Consider the following 18,921-nt stretch of genomic DNA (forward strand, 5'->3'; position numbering starts at 1 on the left):
GATTTCAAGTTCAATATACACTTTTTACCCTCAAATAAGATTCAGAAAATTTTCATTTCAGATCAAACTTTTGCCTGCTCAAAATAAGAAATACAGTGATGTGGTTGGTTTTTAATGAAACCTTGCAACTACTTAATAAACTCAAATAATGAGGCACTGACGTGAAGGTAAAAAAAATTCAGATGAAATTTCTGGAGAAAATAAAAAGTGACACTTTTAAAACTCCAGAGACAAGGTGGAAACAAGCTGCTTCTCTGAGGAGTATATTTAGCACCTCTAAAATATGCACTGACCTCTACAGAATTCATCAGAGGGGAAGCTTGATCTATTTTAAACCAACATCTTCTTTCTAACCTCTGAGTACAGTGTCAGGGCTCATCAGGTACTAAAGTGTTTTTGCAGCCATGGTAATAATACAACCCCAATCACAACTAAGCCAATACAAAAAAGGGAAAAAGATCACTAGAATTCTTTAATCGCTCTAGAAGAAGCATTAAAGGAAGGGATGCCAATTCCATTAAGAGGAAATTCACTCATTGAACTTGGCTCTAATTCTCCAGGATATCAAACATTCTCTGACTACAAATAAATTAATCACAGTAATTATAATAAAAGATGTTTTAGTCCATCTTTCCCATTGACGCTTACTTATCAAAGCAATAAACTTAATCACTCAGCAATAATTTAACCAGATCAGGCACTGTGCTAGGCCCTGAAAGTGCAACAAAAAATAAAACCTGGTCCTTTACATCTTCAGGGATATTATAATTTAGGCATGGGAGATAGAGGGCCTGAACTGGTAGTTGGTTGAGTGAAGGAAAAGAAGGAGATGAACTAAGCAGAATTGGGAAACACATTTTTAAATAAATGAGGAAATGAAAAATTTATAGGAGTTATGATAAAAATATTTACAGTGTACAGAGTGGGATATAGGTGAGAAAAATTGGTTCTATGTGTGAAGGACATACTTAATAGAAAGAATGCAAGAATGTTGTATTTTAAGAAGTCAGAAAATAATTTTGTCTTCTCTAAGAGAACTAGATGACCCGTGAGATCACATCTAGCTGCAAAATTCTGTGATACTCTAACATAACATAATGTTTATTAAGTGTTTGGATTTAACCTAAAGAAAGTCTCTGAAAAGAGGGGGAAAGAGTAGAATTGCTCCCCTATAATGGGTTTTGCCTTAAGAAAAACACATATTGTACTAAATTATTTTACGACCACAAATCTCAGCACACTTGGCAAGACTATCATATTGTCTTAGTGTGTCCAAAAAATGTGAATTTACAATCTTCTCTCTTATTCAAAATTGTCTCTTTCCTTCTCCCTCCCTCCACCACTACTACCCACCCAATATTGACATCTACACAGCAATTTAATTTGTGAATATGAAAACAGATAAGATGAATATTATTTTTAGGAAAATTCAGACAGATAAAGCTAACCCTAGCCAAATAATCTGAACACAAAATATATTAATATCTTAGAATGTATTTATGAAGAAAAATGAAAAGCTTATATAAATAGACACTGTTACCACTTGCCAAAATGATGTGGTTAATTTTAGCCAAAGGCACACAAAAATATGAATTTCAATAACGAAGAGTGAATATCTCTAGCAACTACAGTGTTTCAGCAATACGCACATTAAATGTGAAGTTATTTTAATGAACATAACACGAATGCGTTATTGTGTGACCGTGTTAAAAGATCCCCAGCTGCCACCTTTTCTATCCGGACCTCATTAACACTTTTATTTCTCAGATTCCTTTTACCTTTCTCCTCAGACTTCTCCTTTTCCACGTCCATTCAGAATATCTACTGTCATATATAATTACTGGCCCACATTTTCTTTTTCAAAATTGTTGCTATTCTCAGAATTTCAAATTTCTTTAAAACTTGTTTTCTTCCAGGACACATTAGTGTTAGTATCTCTGATTTGCGTTATACAGAACATTGAGACAGATGAGGTGATGGCAACAACACAACTGAAATGGCTGTGAGTCTGTGATAAAGTTTTGTCACATAAAATGTGGCTCTATATGCATACCTATCAATAACCAAATGCATTAATAATGATAACTTAGGCGTCTGTTTACAATACCATGTGTAATGCACTATGCTTCTAATTTTCTCCCTTTCCATTTACTATTTAGTTTATGAGTCAGTTACTGGATTTTGAGGGTTTTTGTAAAGGAGCTGATAATAAAAATTGATTGCAAAGTACTCTGAGAGACTTTCATGATAACCACTCCGGGAGAAAAACAGTTTTTTACTTTGTGTTCTTTCATAATGTTTCCCAGTAGATTACGTATTCCAGAAAGAGTGTACATGTAGTATAAATTCCTGAATTTTTAAAAAATGTAGTTTAAGAATATTGTCCCTTATTTTAATTAAAAATCTAGTTATTTGCCTTAAAGTATTACTGCAATGGCAGCTATCAAGAACACGTGACTATACAAAGCTATAGTAATCAAGATAGTATGGTACTGGCAGAAAAACAGAAATATAGACCAGTGGAACAGGATAGAAAGCCCAGAGATAAGCACACACACCTATGGTCACCTCAGCTATAACAAAGGAGGCTAAAAAAATACACAATGAAGAAAAGACAGCCTCTCGCATAAGTTGTGCTGGGAAAACTGGACAGCTACATGTAAAAGAATAAAATTAGAGCACTCCCTAACGCCATACACAAAAATAAATTCAAAACGGATTAAAGACCTAAATGTAAGGCCAGATACTATAAAACTCTTAGAGGAAAACAGGAAAAACACTCTTTGACATAAATCACAGCGAGATCTTTTTTGACCCATCTCCTAGAGAAATGGAAATAAAAACAAAAATAAACAAATGGGACCTAATGAAACTTAAAAACTTTTGCACAGCAAAGGAAACCATAAAAAAGATGAAAAGACAACCCTCAGAATGGGAGAAAATATTTGCAAACAAAGCAACTGACAAAGGATTAATCTCCAAAATATACAAGCAGCTCATGCAGCTCAATATCAAAAAAACAAACAACCGAATCCAAAAATGGGCAGAAGACCTAAATAGACATTTCTCCAAAGAAGACATACAGATGGCCAAGAAACACATGAAAAGATGCTCAACATGACTAATTATTAGAGAAATGCAAATCAAAACTATAATGAGGTATCGCCTCACACCAGTCAGAATGGCCATCTTCAAAAAACCTAGAAACAATAAATGCTGGAAAGGGTGTGGAGAAAAGGGAACCCTCATGCACTGTTGGTGGGAACATAAATCTATACAGCCACTATGGAAAACAGTATGGAGGTTCCTTAAAAAACTGAAAATAGACCTACCATATGACCCAGCAATCCCACTACTGGGCATGTACCCAGAGAAAACCATAATTCAAAAAGACACATGTACTCCAACGTTCATTGCTGCACTATTTTCAAGAGCCAGGACATGGAAGCAACCTAAATGTCCATCAACAGAGGAATGGATAAAGAAGATGTGGTACATATATACAATGGAATATTATTCAGCCATAAAAAGGAACGAAGTTGGGTTATTTGTAGAGAAATGGATGGACCTAGAGAGTGTCATACAGAGTGAAGTAAGAAAGAGAAAAACAAAATATATATTAACGCATATATGTGGAATCTAGAAAAATGGTATAGATGATCTTATTTGCAAAGCAGAAATAGAGACACAGACGTAGAGAACAAAGGTATGGATACCAAGGGGGAAAGTGGGGGGGAGGAACTGGGAGATTGGGATTGACACATATACACTATTGATGCTACGTATAAAACAGACAGCAAATGAGAACATACTGTATAGCACAGCAAACTCTATTTAATGCCCTGTGGTGACCTAAATGGGAAGGAAATCCAAAAAGGGGGGATATATGTATATGTATAGCTGATTCATTTTGCTGTACAGTAGAAACTAACACAACATTGTAAAGCAACTATACTCCAATAAAAATTAATCTAAAAAAAGAAAGAAAAAAGATGTCTTTTGCCAATCATTCTGATTAACCCAAGTCACTCAATGTTTCCAAATAATTATTAATACACAGGAGGAAATCTAATTTTTAATTTAAAACAAACTAAAAATATGCTAAGTAATTTTAAAATAGAATTAACACTTCTACTGATTTCTGAAAGTTTGGCCTGCATAATTATTCAAGAGTAAAGAATGATATTATTTTTATAAAATACTTGCACACTTTCTATTATAGGCCTATATAATTTATTGACCATTATAATATACATGATTACATAACTAATTTGTTCCTCCACATGCTAATCAATCTTAATCAATAGCTTTTTTAGGCTAATGTAATTTTTATGTAGGTCTTTGGATACTAACAGAAAAAAAAGTAATTAAACCTTTTGTTGGGTCAAGAAAAAACTACTTAAGACAGTTTTCCTGAGAAGCCAGCATTTAACATATTGCGTTGGTTTAGATTCTAAAAAATCAAGGCCCAATTATGTTTATTTAGTTGGGAACCATAGTCAAATCCTATAAATCCTTTATATCTTACTTTATTGAGAGACAGTGATAATTACAGCTTCAAGTCATAGTTAAACAGTGAAGTTAATTAAGAGAAATGAGCTACATAAAACAGAGACCATGTTTTCTTCCTTTTTTTTTTAAGTCATGAGCCCTTCAATCCATAAACTCTGCACCCAAGACATTAGATGACAGCTGGCTTCTAATCACTATTCAAGGTTCTTGGTCCAGAACCAATTGCCCTAATTTATACACTGTGTTCCAACCAGTTTCTGACCTCTCTATTACTGATGAAGTTTGTTACTCTTCCATTTACAATCTGACTTTGCCTTTCCGCCCCACATTTTACCCTACTTCCCCAGTTATGACCTTGGCCATTGCTTCTGGCCTGGAGATCGATTTTTCTTCCACGTTGCTTCATCTTTCCCTGAGTAATGCATTTATTCCAACTTCCTGTGGGTGGCGCTCCTGCCCGAGTCTCCCCAACCTGAAAGCATGATGCAATGGTTACTTCTGCGTCTGCCAATGGTGCCCTTCAGGAACAGCTTTACCTACTAGGTGAAAGCTGTAATACGGTGTGGTTTGAAGGACATCGGGCCTGTCAGCCAAAAACTCCGCGGGAAGCCTACATGAAATTCCAGCCAAGGATCATTAGTGTTGCTCCTTAAAATAACTTTGTTGTTTTGACTCTGAATCCTTCTTGCCCCCCTCCTACCTTTTCCTCTTTGAAATAATTGTTTCCCTACATGATTATTGAGAACTCAAGGTTTCCTAAGATTTCAACAATTGCGTTATGGCAGAACAGACGGTGCTTGGTAAGCAAGGTTTTTACGTTTCTTGTAATCCTTTTATTCTACTTCAGTATTTAAAAAGGAAAAAGAAAAAGTGTTAAAAATAAGTTTGCCTAAAGACAAGAGATGGTACGCACATAAGAAGAGAGCGGCCCGGGGGCGGTGGTAACAGAAGTAATGGAAACTGTAACTAGAATGAGAAAAATCCAAGCAAACACAGATTCTCAGGGAACATTCCTCACCAGATGATTCTACTTCCTAAAACACAAGAAGTTCTGAGTTTTCCTTTCCCTGTGGAGATTATTTTCCTTATAAATGCCTTCTGAGCAGTAGATTTTAACAAGATTAAGCCTTTTGTTGCCTGGAACAAAGAACACGTTAATTAGTAAATGGATCATTAAAGATACATTTAATTAATTAATTAAGCTGCTTACAACAGCACAGTACTTCCTGGAACAAATGCAGACCTAGCCATGTTGATTTGGGGTAGGGAGGGATGAGGAATCAAAGGAGTGAGCTTGGTTCAGGTGAGGTAACCTGTTTGGTAGAGGTTTAAGAGCAGCCAGTGATAAACGTGTGGGAATACAGGGTGATGGGGTGTTGGGAAGGAATCACCAACATGACTGAGAGATACATAAAGGAGGGGCAGAGGAAACCAAAGGATATTTTTTTTTCTAAAGCTTTAAAAAATTTTTCTTTATTGAAAATTGTAACACACCAAAAGAAAAATACCCAGAATGATTTATATCAAAGTGAATACCCATGTTAGTTCCCCCAAGGACAAGAAGTATTTCCATTATCCTCCCAAATCCTTTTTTCTCCTTCTACTTGCTATTCTCTCTCTCCCCTACTAAAATGTTACAGTTATACTGATTTTTGCACCAATCTCTTCTCCCCCAAAGGGAGAGCTTAACCAAGTTTACCATTCTGCCCAGGGTTTAGAGTTAAATTGTTCTGAAAATGTGTGCTCCTTGCAGAAAAGAGGGAGTAACCATGGAAACGTACACATGGGAGGATGTCTTAGAAAAAGTAGTTAATATCTCCTCTCAGGCCCAGCCCCAATATTTACATGGCCTGGAGCCCAATTCTCCCCTCTCCTCTCATCCCTGATGCACAAGCAAAGGTTTATTCTGGGTCCATGCCTAGCCTGACCACCCTTCAGGCAGGGTCCGTACACCTGCAGTGTGGAGGCCCTGTTAACAGAGAATTCTGGAATCCCAGTACCAAAAGCCCAGTCTGAAAGGAAAGGATCCAGATCTGAGTGGACTTGTGCTTTTAGCCACTTAACTCTTCAAATTGGGAGGGGCATGGCAGGAAAAGGAGGGTACACTTAAAAATACAGAGCCCAGGCTTCAGCGTCCTCCTCGCCATCCCCCATCACGAGGAAGCAGATTGATTGTGAGCAGGGCTGAAGGACCAAAGGGCAGTTTATAAAGTGGCCCGTATCCCATAATGTGACTGCAACTAAGAACACGTGCTAGCCCCTACTGGGCTGCAGCTACACTGGTCCTCATTGCATTTGGTCATTTTTTTTTCTTGAAAAGGGGGAGAAAAATAAAGGAGAAAGTGGAGTAGAATCCAGCAGTTTTTCAAGACTAACAAAATATCTTGTCATTCCTCCCTGTTCAGACTGGAGGGAATCTCAAGTCATTTAAAATTGTGACACCACACCATAAGTTGCCCAATGTCACATTTCCACTGCTGACTTTCCTGTCAGGTTGTATGCACACACACCATTTTCATTTAAAGTGACTTTCAAAATTTAGTTTAAGGCATGTACAAGACTTTATTAACATCACTTAGAATAGAGGGAGCTTCCCTACGAGTGAGAAATCATGGTGTACCAATATGCGTAAAATTTCTGATTTCTCTAGAACAAAGGTCAAATGTGTTAACCTCTGCTCGCTGGATCATAGGAGAATAATCTACTTTACAGCTTAAAAATCATGTTTCATTTTACAGATGAGGAAACTGAAATCCTATGCGTGTAGACATCTAGACCGTACTTTGCGCATTCACAGTATGTGCTTATAAATATTTGTTGGATGATGGAAATATTACCCAAAGGCAGATTTAGTGACAGAGCTAGTGTTAGAAGCCAGAAGGACTCCTAGTTCCTGGTCAGTTGTTCTGGCACTATTCATCCTCACATTTTCCCTAGCCATAGTCAGCAATGCAATAAGACATAATTGTAGTCATGTAGGTCTCAAATCCAGTAAGGAAAAGAAGGTACTCCCAATCACAGAAATGCATCTTTGTATACTTCTAGTTAAACGAAACATAATGCCTATCCTTTTAAAGGGCAGAACAAAATGTCCTTGCCTGATGCGCCATGGGCAGAAGACCCTGGCAAAAAGGAAGCTATTCTAACCTTCTGCTTAAATGAGGTTTGAAGAAGTGTTTTATCTTCTTTAGCCCAGATGCACCAAAAAAAAAAAAAAAAAGAAGTTTTGAAGTATATCCAAATGTACCTAAAACTCTTTCTTCTAAAGAATTACTAGACAAAAATCTGGTCTACGATAAATTCCTAGGTACCTTAGCAAATGGCCAGTGCTGTTTTTATTTTACAGTATTGAATATTTTAACACAATAGTTACTTGAGACAGAGAACCAGATTCAATGAGTCCTTTATTAATGGTCTATTGTTTTTAAAAATGCTACAACTACAGGGGACTTTCCTGGCGGTCCAGTGGTTAAGACTCCCTGCTTCCACCGCAGGGGGCATGGGTTCGATCCCTGGTCAGGGAACTAAAATCCCCACATGCCACAGCAAGGCCAAAAAATAAATAAATAAAAATACTACAATTACAGATCTGCTAAAAGCATGGAGTCATTCCTTACTAAACCCATGATTCCAAATGTAATTCCATCTGCTTGATACTTTGACATTTTAGGTCTGGAAAAGCATGGGGTGAAAGATGGCAAAGAGCGGGGAAATTTTAATTCAGAAGCGCAACAGCCCACTTAGAAGAGAGCTTTAGGAAAGCAGAATCCAAAACCACTGTGATTAATACGTTTTTCAGATTTATTAAGAAGAAAGGCTCAGAGGCAAAAGAGAGACAAGAGGCAAACAGAATTGGCTCTTGCGCCAGCTCTTCAGGATTCTGGTGCGATGCCCTAAGATTATTTTTGTAGCTGGGCAAGAATGACAGGTTGTAAACGTATAACTCGTTGGCAAGACAATACTTTCTGAAAATAGTCTTTTCTACTGAGATATCAACAAAAAAGATGGATACAGGGGTTACACCAACTGTTTCTCTGGATATGGTGCACCTGTTAAAAAAGAAAAAAGTCTAAAGAATTTGTTCTCCTATTTCACATCCTTTGACCTTTTCAACTATAACTTCACAATGCTAGTAAGCATTGTGACATACCAAAGTTTAAATCAATCTGCATTTTTGAAGTATATTGGATGTTTCTTCATCCAGACCAAATAAAGTTCTCTTCAGAAATGTTTCCTTATTTTGCACAGGTATAACTGGAAAACCCACGTTGAAGGGCTGGATACTTAATATTAAAAGTGTGTGATTGTTGCCTCAGAAATAATGCTTTTCTTGGTCACAGCTGTACTGAAATAAAATTCACATACCATATAATTCACAAATTTAGAGTGTATAACTCAATGGTTTTTAGTCTATTCAAAGAGTTGTGCAACCAATAACACAATTAGTTTTACAACATTCTATCACTCCCCAAAGAAACCCTGTACCCTTTAGTTATTCCCAGCCAGCCAGACTCCCATCCCCAGTCCTAGGCAACCACTAGTTTACTTTCTGTCTCCGTAGATTTGCCTATCCTGAATAATTTATGTAAATGGAATCTCAAAATACATGGTATTTTGTGATTGACTTCTTTCTCTTAGCATCTGGTTCATCTATGTTACAGCATGTATACACACTTCATACCTATTTTTAGCCAAATAATATTCCATTTTATGGATATACCACATTTTGTTTATCCATTCATTAGTTGATGGACATTTGGGTTGTTTCTACCCTCTGGCTATTATGAATAATGCTGCCATGAAAATTAATGTACATGTCTTTGTATGTATATGTTTTCATTTCTTTTGAATATATACCTGGAATTAGAATTCTTGGGCCATATAGTAACTCCATGTGTGACTTTTTGAGGAACTGCCACACTGTTTTGCAAAGTGGCTGTACCGTTTTACATTCCCACCAGCAGTGTATGAGGATTCCAATTTCTTCACATTCTCATCAACCCTTGTTATCTGACTTTTTGATTATAGCCACCCTAGTGAATGGAAAAATGGTATCTCATTGTGGCTTTGATTTGCAATTCTCTGATTAAAAATGGTATTGAACATCTTTTCATGAACCTATTGACAATTTGCATATGTTCTTGAGAGAAATGTCTGTTCATATCCTTTGCCTATTTTTTAACTGGGTTACTTGTCTTTTCAGTATTGAATCATAGGAATCCTTTCTATATTCTAGAGACAATCCCCTTATCAGATATATGATTTGCAAATAATTTCTCTCATTCTGACAGTTGTCTTTTCACTCTTTTGGTAGTGTCCTTTGAAGCACAAAAGTTGTAAATTTTTATAAAGTCCATTTAATCTTTTTCTTTTGTTGCTCATGTCTTTGGTAGCGTATCTGAGAAATCACTGCTAAATCCAAGGTCATGAGGATTTATCCCTATGTTTTCTTTTAAGAATTTTATAGTTTTAGAGTTTCCATTTAACAAATTTCAAGTTAATTTTCACATGGAGTATGCGGTAGTAGTCCAACTTTTTTTTTTCAAGGTGGATATTCAGTTGTCCTATTGACATTTGTTGAGAAGACTCTTCTTTCCTCATTGAGTGGTCTTGGCACCCTTATTGAAGATCAACTGATGATAGAGATGTTGATTCTTTTCTATAGATCTATATGTTTATCCTTATGCCAATACTATGCTGTCTTAATTACTGTTGCTTTGTAGTAGTGAGCTTTGAAATTGGGAAATTCAATTTCTCCAACTTTGTTCTTTTTCAAAATTGCTTTGGTTATTTTGGGTGCTCTGAATTTCTATATGCATTTTAGGATCAGCATGTCAGTTTCTACAAAGAAGCCAGTTGGGATTCTGATAGGGATTGTGTTGAATCTATAGATCAGTTTGGGGAATATTGCCATCTTAACAGTATTAAGATTTCTAATCCATGAACACAGGATGTCTTTCTATTTACTTAGATGATTAGTTTCTTTCAACAATATTTTGTAGTTTTCAGAGTATTAGTTTCATACTCTTTTGTTAAATTTACTCCTAAGCGTTTTATTCTTTTTGATGCTATTATATGAATGAAATTGTTTTAGATTTCATTTTTGGATTGTTCACTGCAAGAGTACACAATATATACTCTTATATGTATATACAATATAGATTTTTATATATTTATCTTATATGCTGCAACCTGGCTGAATTTGTCCATTACCTCTAATGGTTTTTTAGTTGATTCCTTAGTTTTTTCTATATACAAGTTCATGTCATCTCAAATAGAGATAGTTTTACTTCCTAGTAATGCCTTTAAAATAATAATTTACCACATTTTATCCTTAAATGAAGTCGTTGAGTATACTAAGTCCAAATGTAAGAATTTATACATGGATTTTTCATTTTTGTCAAATCTACTTTTCACTAATATATGATTCTCTGATAAATATTCCTTTTCTTCCCTTTTTTTTCTGTTCTTAAGTATATGCTTGGACAGTTGTTTCCTCTGACCACTTTACTTCCCCATAGTAAAACTGTTACCTTTCTGCCAAAAATAAAGATGTTATTACCATTTATTTTGAAAGGATTATGTTATCTAACCAATCACAGGGTCAGTAGTATTTGATTCAATAAAATAAGACTAATTTTTTTAAAATAGAGTTTTACACAGCAATCAAAAGTACAGAATAGCAATGTCACATCACTATGGCAGTAAATTTGTAGTAATATAAATAAGACGATAGAACATCTGCCCACAAGAGGCCAATTAAAATTTTGATGTATGTGTCCCCCACATCACAAAACATAAATATCTGCCACTTATGGCTAATTTCCCCTCTACATAAAAAAATCCGCCCCTGCAATCACTTTGTAACATATTGAATTAAAAAAAAAATCTACCAGCATTTGGCACAAGACTAATAACAAAGCAATAAAAATTAGTCAAGAATTATATAACTGATTCTGGGAACACTGTGAAGCTTTCAACATGTCTCTCTGTCTCTGTCCAGACTCCATCTATCACCCACATATGGCTGTCTTCATTAGAATTATGTTTCTGAGGCACTCATTAAGGAGCTCAGCTGATGGGTTACTGTGTTACCAAAGAGGGTACTGAGTTCAGGAGCAACCTCCTGACCCCAGGATGTGGGGTGATCCCAGAACCAATGTATATTATAAGGAATATGGCCATGAAATTTCTGAGAAAACATCTCTTTTAAGGAGTTTTATCTAGAAGTTAGGAGAGTGACACACAGAAAAAGATGCTGCATTTAGAATGAAGTTAAAAATCCTTAATCAGAAGGAAATAGATTAATCTGTGATAGAACTTCAGCTCTGTTCTGAGATATTTTGTATTATATGCTTCTAGAAGTGAAATATATATAATCACAGGAAAGGTTTAAGTAATTAGTCTTCCAGTCTGGCTGGCTATATTTCATATTTTTAACCGTTGCCACTCATACATTCTTTTAAGACCAAGCTTTAACTGTTATAAAAACAGTTATCAAACATATATTCAAATTTGGCAGAGTTGATAGCCTCAGTTATTATTAATTCATAACAAAACAAACCGCGAGAACGCTTACTTACAAGTGATTTATCCGAACATGCCTCCACAAACTGTACTTAAATGCTGTTGATTTCAATCTCACTGAAAACACTGGAGCATCCCTATTAGTAAAGAGGTAGGAAAGTCAGTCTAGAATTGACTCCAGAGCCTTAGCTATTAACCAGAATAATCTGAATTGTAGTCTTGGATCTACCCTTTTGTGGCTGTGTCATATTGCGTAAATCACAAAATCTCTCCTAAGCCTGCTCTCTTCTTTGTAAACTGAAAGTAATGGAACTACTTAGCTGAAGAGTTATCTTAAAAGATGAAGTGAGAATATGTACATTGAAAAATTTAGCACAATGCTTGGCACACGGTAGGTTCTCATATAGACTTTGAATTCTATTCCTTTCTTTGCCTACTAGTCTGAAAATCTTAACTAATAATTTGTCTTACACTCACGTTTATTTTAATTATAATTGAGAGCTAATAAGAATACACTATAATTTCCTCTTATAACATATACATTGATACTGTCTACTATTAATATTACTGAAACACTTTAAATTTAAAAGATAAATATATAACATATCATATATATACCATATATGCTGTATATAAAGCATATATATTTATGTATAAAGTATATATATGCTATATATATTATATATATAATTTTCCAACTTTTGTACCTTAGCATTCACTTTATTATCTCCTTTACTTCCAGGAAGGCAGTACTCCCTGGATGGAGGACTAGAAGATAACAAACCACAGCCTGCATTGAACCATATGCCCTCATTAATTCAACAGCTGCTATTATGTCTAGGGTGTATCTTTTTCAGAGGCACTAGACACACAATAGATGAGATATGATAAGCCTATTTCATCTATGTATCACCTAGAGGTCTTAGTCTTGTGCCTAGGAAATAGTAGGAGTTCAAAAAGTGTTCAATGAACAAAAACTACATCCTGTACCTGGTGAAAGATAGGGGGGAGATGATAAGGTAGATTAAAAAACTCAATAATACAAAAAAAGTCCCCTTGGATATGCTATAAAGCAATATAAAAATATTTACTCTGTTTTGATACATATTACTGATAATTATATATTGGTATAATAGTACTTTATGCAATTTATAAATAAGGATATAAAATTTGGAGTTTGGGTTCAAATAATCTTTTATTAATAGGGTTAATTTTAAAAGGTATGGAGACTTTGGCAGGGGGTGCTGAAATAGCTTTCACTCATCTACCTATACATTTATCTATCTATTGATCCATCCATCTTTTTTTTTTCAGCTTGAAATTTCTCTCACCTGAAATTCTTGTTTAAATCCAGATATGATGGAAGAGAAAACAGGAGGTGCGACTGATCATCAGTGGTTATAAAATGGATTGTGAAAAGTCTCTTAACATCTAATTCCCCAAGCCTCATAGGTACCACACACATCATAGCATACAAGAAACTCTACTTGTCAAACTCTTAATATGTATTAGAAATATTTCACAACTCATAGTTGGAGGACTTGTCTTGATATACAGCTTGCATCTCTCTTGCTGAATTAAACCAATCACCTTCTTATAAGTCCTCAATAAGATGTGTAGGGGTTTTGGATTGTTATTTTTGGTTTGTCTGTTTGTTTTCATAAAAGAACTATAATTGCCTTTGTTTGTGGATGAACCCAATACTCTAATTCACCCACTTAGGGGTCTTTTTCATTACTGATTTTCTGTTATAGATTGTCCCCTATATAGGTGACCTTCCCTTATAAACATAAAAAATGAATATGTAATACATATTTATATCATGTTTTTGTTATAAATATATATGAAATTGAAATTGAAAAGGATGAGATAAAATGTAATTCATAAAGTTTTAAATAATTTTTGTTATTTACCAATAGTTCAAATAATTTTTCTCTCACTGATATTAATATTTTAATTAAGAGCAAATGATTGAGTGTCTTGTAATGTTTTTAACTTGATTTAACCTTTTGTGGTACAGCAATTCAAAGCTATGGGTCTAAATTCAGCATGTTTCAATACATGATTTTAAATAGCTGTTGTAACTGAAAAATATTCTTCCTAAGCTTCATAGACCCATATGGGAGAGGTGCAACGTAGGCACTGCTTATTGAATCACAGTAGCATTTTTCAATCTCATCTGCCAATTAGGTAGAAGAGTTTTATTGAAATCCAGCAAATATAGCTCTGTCTTCCCTGATAACAATCTTTCATGCTAGTTAGAAAGTACTGTGCATCTTTAACTAGAAGAGGTCTCATTTCCTCCAGTCCAGTACTTTCTGGTTCAACCTCTAATCCTGGCCCATGTGACTGCCTCCAAGACCATGTTTTGGTTAAAGAGAAGGGAATAGTTTTGCTATTAAGGCTGCAAATGTGTGTGTGCACGCGTGCTCGTGTGCACGCATGCACACATGCACACACGTGTATCCATAGGCACATATGTATTTTGAGATTTGTTAAAAGCATGTGAATGAAAATTGGCATTTATCAATTGACCTATGCCTCAACAAAAATGAAAGTTTACATGAACCTCTTAAGTGAACTTTTCTGACTTAATAATACTTGGAGGTACGTTAGAGTAAGAGGGCGAAAGGGAAGGTAGGGAGAGAGAGAGAGAGATGGGAAAAGAGTCCTTTTATGCTACAGCAGAACGAATATTTACAATATTAATATGTAAGAAGGATAGAGTATAGGAGCAATAAAGCCAGAGGCCATATCTGTCTCCTTAGAGCATCAATCTTATTTATCAAAAGGGGAAAGGTTAACTCTAATAAATGAAAGAGCCAAAGGAATAAGACTCAAGGATTGAAATCTGTGATGCATCAGACCATGTTGTCTCTTAATAGGTAAATGTACAAATATCCGCTTTGCATGAAACTAAAGAAGCTGGAGGAAGGGTATTGAGTAGCACAGACAAGGAAACAGGTGCAGAGTACTTAAGTTATTTGACCTCATTGTAGAGCTTGTTAGTGGTGAGGCAGGTGCTCCAGTGTAGATTTTCTCCCTCTGAGACCAAGTTCTTTCCATGAGCCTCACTACTTTCCCCTCACACAGAGCACAGTTGCAAAAGGGGCAGTGGGCTCTGTTCAAGGGTATACAACTCTACTTGTGCATGTGTCCAGCAGCCTGCAAAGGCTGCTGACAGGTCAGACTAGGAACAATGGCAGTGGCCTTGCAATCTAGATGGTCTCCTAATTGTGACAGGAGCTCTGACAACTCAGCCAACTGGTGGCTCTTACCATCCAGTACTTAAATTGTGTTTTTCAGGAAATATCACTAACTTTCTCTTATGGTATTTTAAGTTCCAAACTTCAGGTCTCTACAACAGTGATTCTCAACCCAGGCCACCACATTAGTCATCTGAGCAAGCCTTGAAAATATTGAAGCCTGGGACCCCACCTCAAGGAGAATGCAATTGCTAGGTTGTAGCCCTGAGTGGAGTTTTTTTCATTTGGTTGGTTGGTTTTTTTGGTGGTTGGTGGTATTTTTTTTAAAGTGCCCCCTAGTGATTCTAATGTGCAACCACGAGTTGAGAATCACCTTTCTCCTGCTCCACTGTTAAATTGTCCTTATGAAAGACTCTACTGCGAGTGACAGACCAAAGTCACAGCTAATATCCTACGTCAATGTATTTTCTACCCTTTTGAGCCTTTCTTTAGGAAAATTGTTCTAAGACTGTGTTCTCAAGCTTTCCTATTCATGAGGATCCTCTGGAGAGCTTGCTAGAACACAGATTTCCGTGCCCTCGCCCAAGGTTTCTACTTCAATAGGTCTAGGATGAGACCAGAGAATTTGTATTTCACAGGGAATGCTGTTGCTGCTGGTCTGGGGACCACACTTTAAGAACCACTACTCTGAGCAGTTGATAAAAGCCCACCAGGTGCCTTCTTCCTTAATGATCTTTCCCCACAGAAGGCAAGATTCTTTGACAACTAACTGCCAAGTCCCCTTCTGATCAGTACCTAACCTCTCGCAAATGTACTTCCCTCTCAGTAGCTTCACTAAGCTTCTAGCAGATTTTATCAGCTAGACTCTGCCATTTACTTTTAGTTCTTAAAGAACAACTCTCTTTCCCTCAAAATATTTCTAATACATTTGAAGAGTAACCTTCTAAAGACATGATCTTCTTCCACAAATGCAGCACAGCTGTGATTACACTACACTGTCTCTTGTCCATGCCAGGTAGATTTTGCTTCTTCGTGCAGTACAAATAAGTGGGTAAAAATGCCCCTGATTTTCCTTCTAAATGCATTAATTCAAGAAACCTGCTGTTGGTTAATAGGAAACTGATATTCAAAGTCTGGGGAACACCAAGGTAAATATAAATCGGGAAGATATGAGGATCATTTAAAATGTAGACTAAAAAAGGAACTAACATTTATTGAGTGCCTACTAGGAGCCAGAGCATTACACATTTTTAATTCACAAGATGGCCATCTGTGTTTTAGCAAGTGCTCCAGGTAATTCTTATGCAGTCTAATGTTGGAGAACCATTAATCTAAAGAAATAAATATTTGAATGTTGGTATTTTAGAAAAAAAAAAACACTTTGGCATTTTAACAGGTCTGGTGAGGTCTCCCCTGAAAGAGAAATATTTAATGAGAAAACAAGATAGCTGGGAACTTGGGGAGATTACTGGGGGCGGGCAGGAGCAATGTATAGAGAAGGAACAGAGCTGTCATCTGTTTCAAGCAATCCATGTGTGTGCCCTACTGCCTTACTATGGGGTACTCGCAGAATATGCTAGGGGATCCCTTTTGGAGAGGTGGAAGAGGGAGCTTTTATTTTATTTTATTTTATTTTAAACTATAGTTGATTTACAATGTTGTGTTAATTTCTGCTGTACGGCAAAGTGATTCCGAGATATATATATATATACACACACATATTTTTTTTTTCAGATTCTTTTCCATCATAGGTTATTACAATGTATTGCGTATAGTTCCTTGTGCTATACAGTAGGTTCTTGTTGTTTATCCATTCTATATATAATCGTTTGCATCTGCTAACCCCAAACTCCCAATCCTTCTCTCCCCCTTGGCAACCACGAGTCTGTTCAAAGAGTGATGTTTTAGACATAGCCTGACTCAGTGACTTTCAGGATGCCTCTCACACCCGGCATTCCACCATTCTGAATGTTCACAGGACGGCCTCACGAGCATGTCAAAAATATACATGGAGTTAAGAAAGAAATCGGACTTGTGGGGAGGGGTGGGCGATACAAAGCAGAGGAAGGAGGGAAAATGCTGCCTGAGTCAGATTCAGACTTAATTCCTTAAGTCACTTCCTAGCTGGTGATCTCAGGCAAATTACTTAATCTAACTCGGGTTCTGTCCTTATCTGTAAAAGGGGATAATCATACCTACCTCAGAGAATTGTTGAGAGGATTACAAGAGATAATGACATGCTTGGTACCCAGTAGGAACTCAATTGTCCAAAGGCAGCTGGCAGACCCACACTCCCTCCGGCATAATGGAAGTAGTCCTACCTTTTTTCTTAAGCTGAAGCTTTTCTAGGTGGGTTTTTGCTTTTCATTATCTGCTTTGTCTTGTGTGAATGGAAATGACCAAAGAGAAAGAGCTCCGTCCTCCCCTGCAGTAGGTGGGAACTGGTTACGTAGCAGCTTGTTCTCTCATCCTCCTTCCAACATTTCCAGTCATTCCCTCCAGGGCAGGGGATGGGGTGGGATGCCACCAGAGGCGTGTCTATGTACTCTTCCAACACTCAGCCAGCTCTGCTCAGAGACTCAGCCTTAATTAGTCATTTACCTAGCATAACTCAGCAGATCTGTGTTCTCAGTAGAACTATCCTATATAAAACTTAATTTGTCTATTTCCCATTTTGCCTCAAAAAGGAGGAGGAGGAGAATGGAGAAGGAGAGGCAGAATGGAGGAGGCTTAGGTCTTATTTTTGCTTCAATGTGCCTGGTTTGGATTGGGGAATTTTTAAAGTAAATACGTATGATTCATAGATGAATTCTGCATGCCAGCTACCTGTCAAGTGTAGCAAGTCCTCAGCCAGCTACTGCATTAGGTTTTGGTTTAAAGCCACTCTAAATGATTTATTGTTTTTAAATTATTTACATGGTATTTGTTCCTTTCTTGTAAAATGCAATAGTGCTGTCAGGAACAGCACAGCAGCAAGGTTATGAATGGAACTACAAGTAAATCAAGGGAATTAGAAGCTACCAGTTGCAAATACTCACAAGTTCTCCACCAGCCAACCACCACTTCACTGACGATAATAAAATTTGCATGATTTCCTGACATTACACTCACCACATATTTTCATTGCATGCTCACCGTAATTACTTAGGTCATGATCTCACGCTCATGGCAAGCAGAACTTTCACTGAACCCAGCCGTGACTATTACAGATGCTTAGAAATGAAGCAGGTGGAATTAAGGGAAGAGTTCCCTACATAGTTTTAGGGATCTGTGATGTATCAACTGAATTTTGACAGCTAAGAAAAAGGGAAATATTCTCAACTACTCCTCAGCTACAATCAGGTCAAATTTTAATGAGACAAACGTATCTCAAAGACAGGATTTGGGTCCTGAGTTTTGTGATGATTGATTCCTACCATTTGTTTTCTGGTTCTTTGATGTAGAAATGTTTTAAATTGAAGGTGATATTAATCCCCGATATGTAGGTGTAACAACGGAAAGAAAAATTGTATGTTATTCATCAAAAATCAGAATGGACAAGTAAAAAGGATTCAATACCTTAAAAGATCTGTGGGCATCTCCAGATGTATAGGGTGCCATACATGTCATTCAATACCCATAATCCTTATCCAACCGGTCATTTGGTTATTTCTCAGAGCGTGGTGCATCTCTCCTG

Source organism: Eschrichtius robustus, chromosome 4 (assembly GCF_028021215.1).
Source record: "Eschrichtius robustus isolate mEscRob2 chromosome 4, mEscRob2.pri, whole genome shotgun sequence".
Classification (NCBI taxonomy): Eukaryota; Metazoa; Chordata; class Mammalia; order Artiodactyla; family Eschrichtiidae; genus Eschrichtius; species Eschrichtius robustus.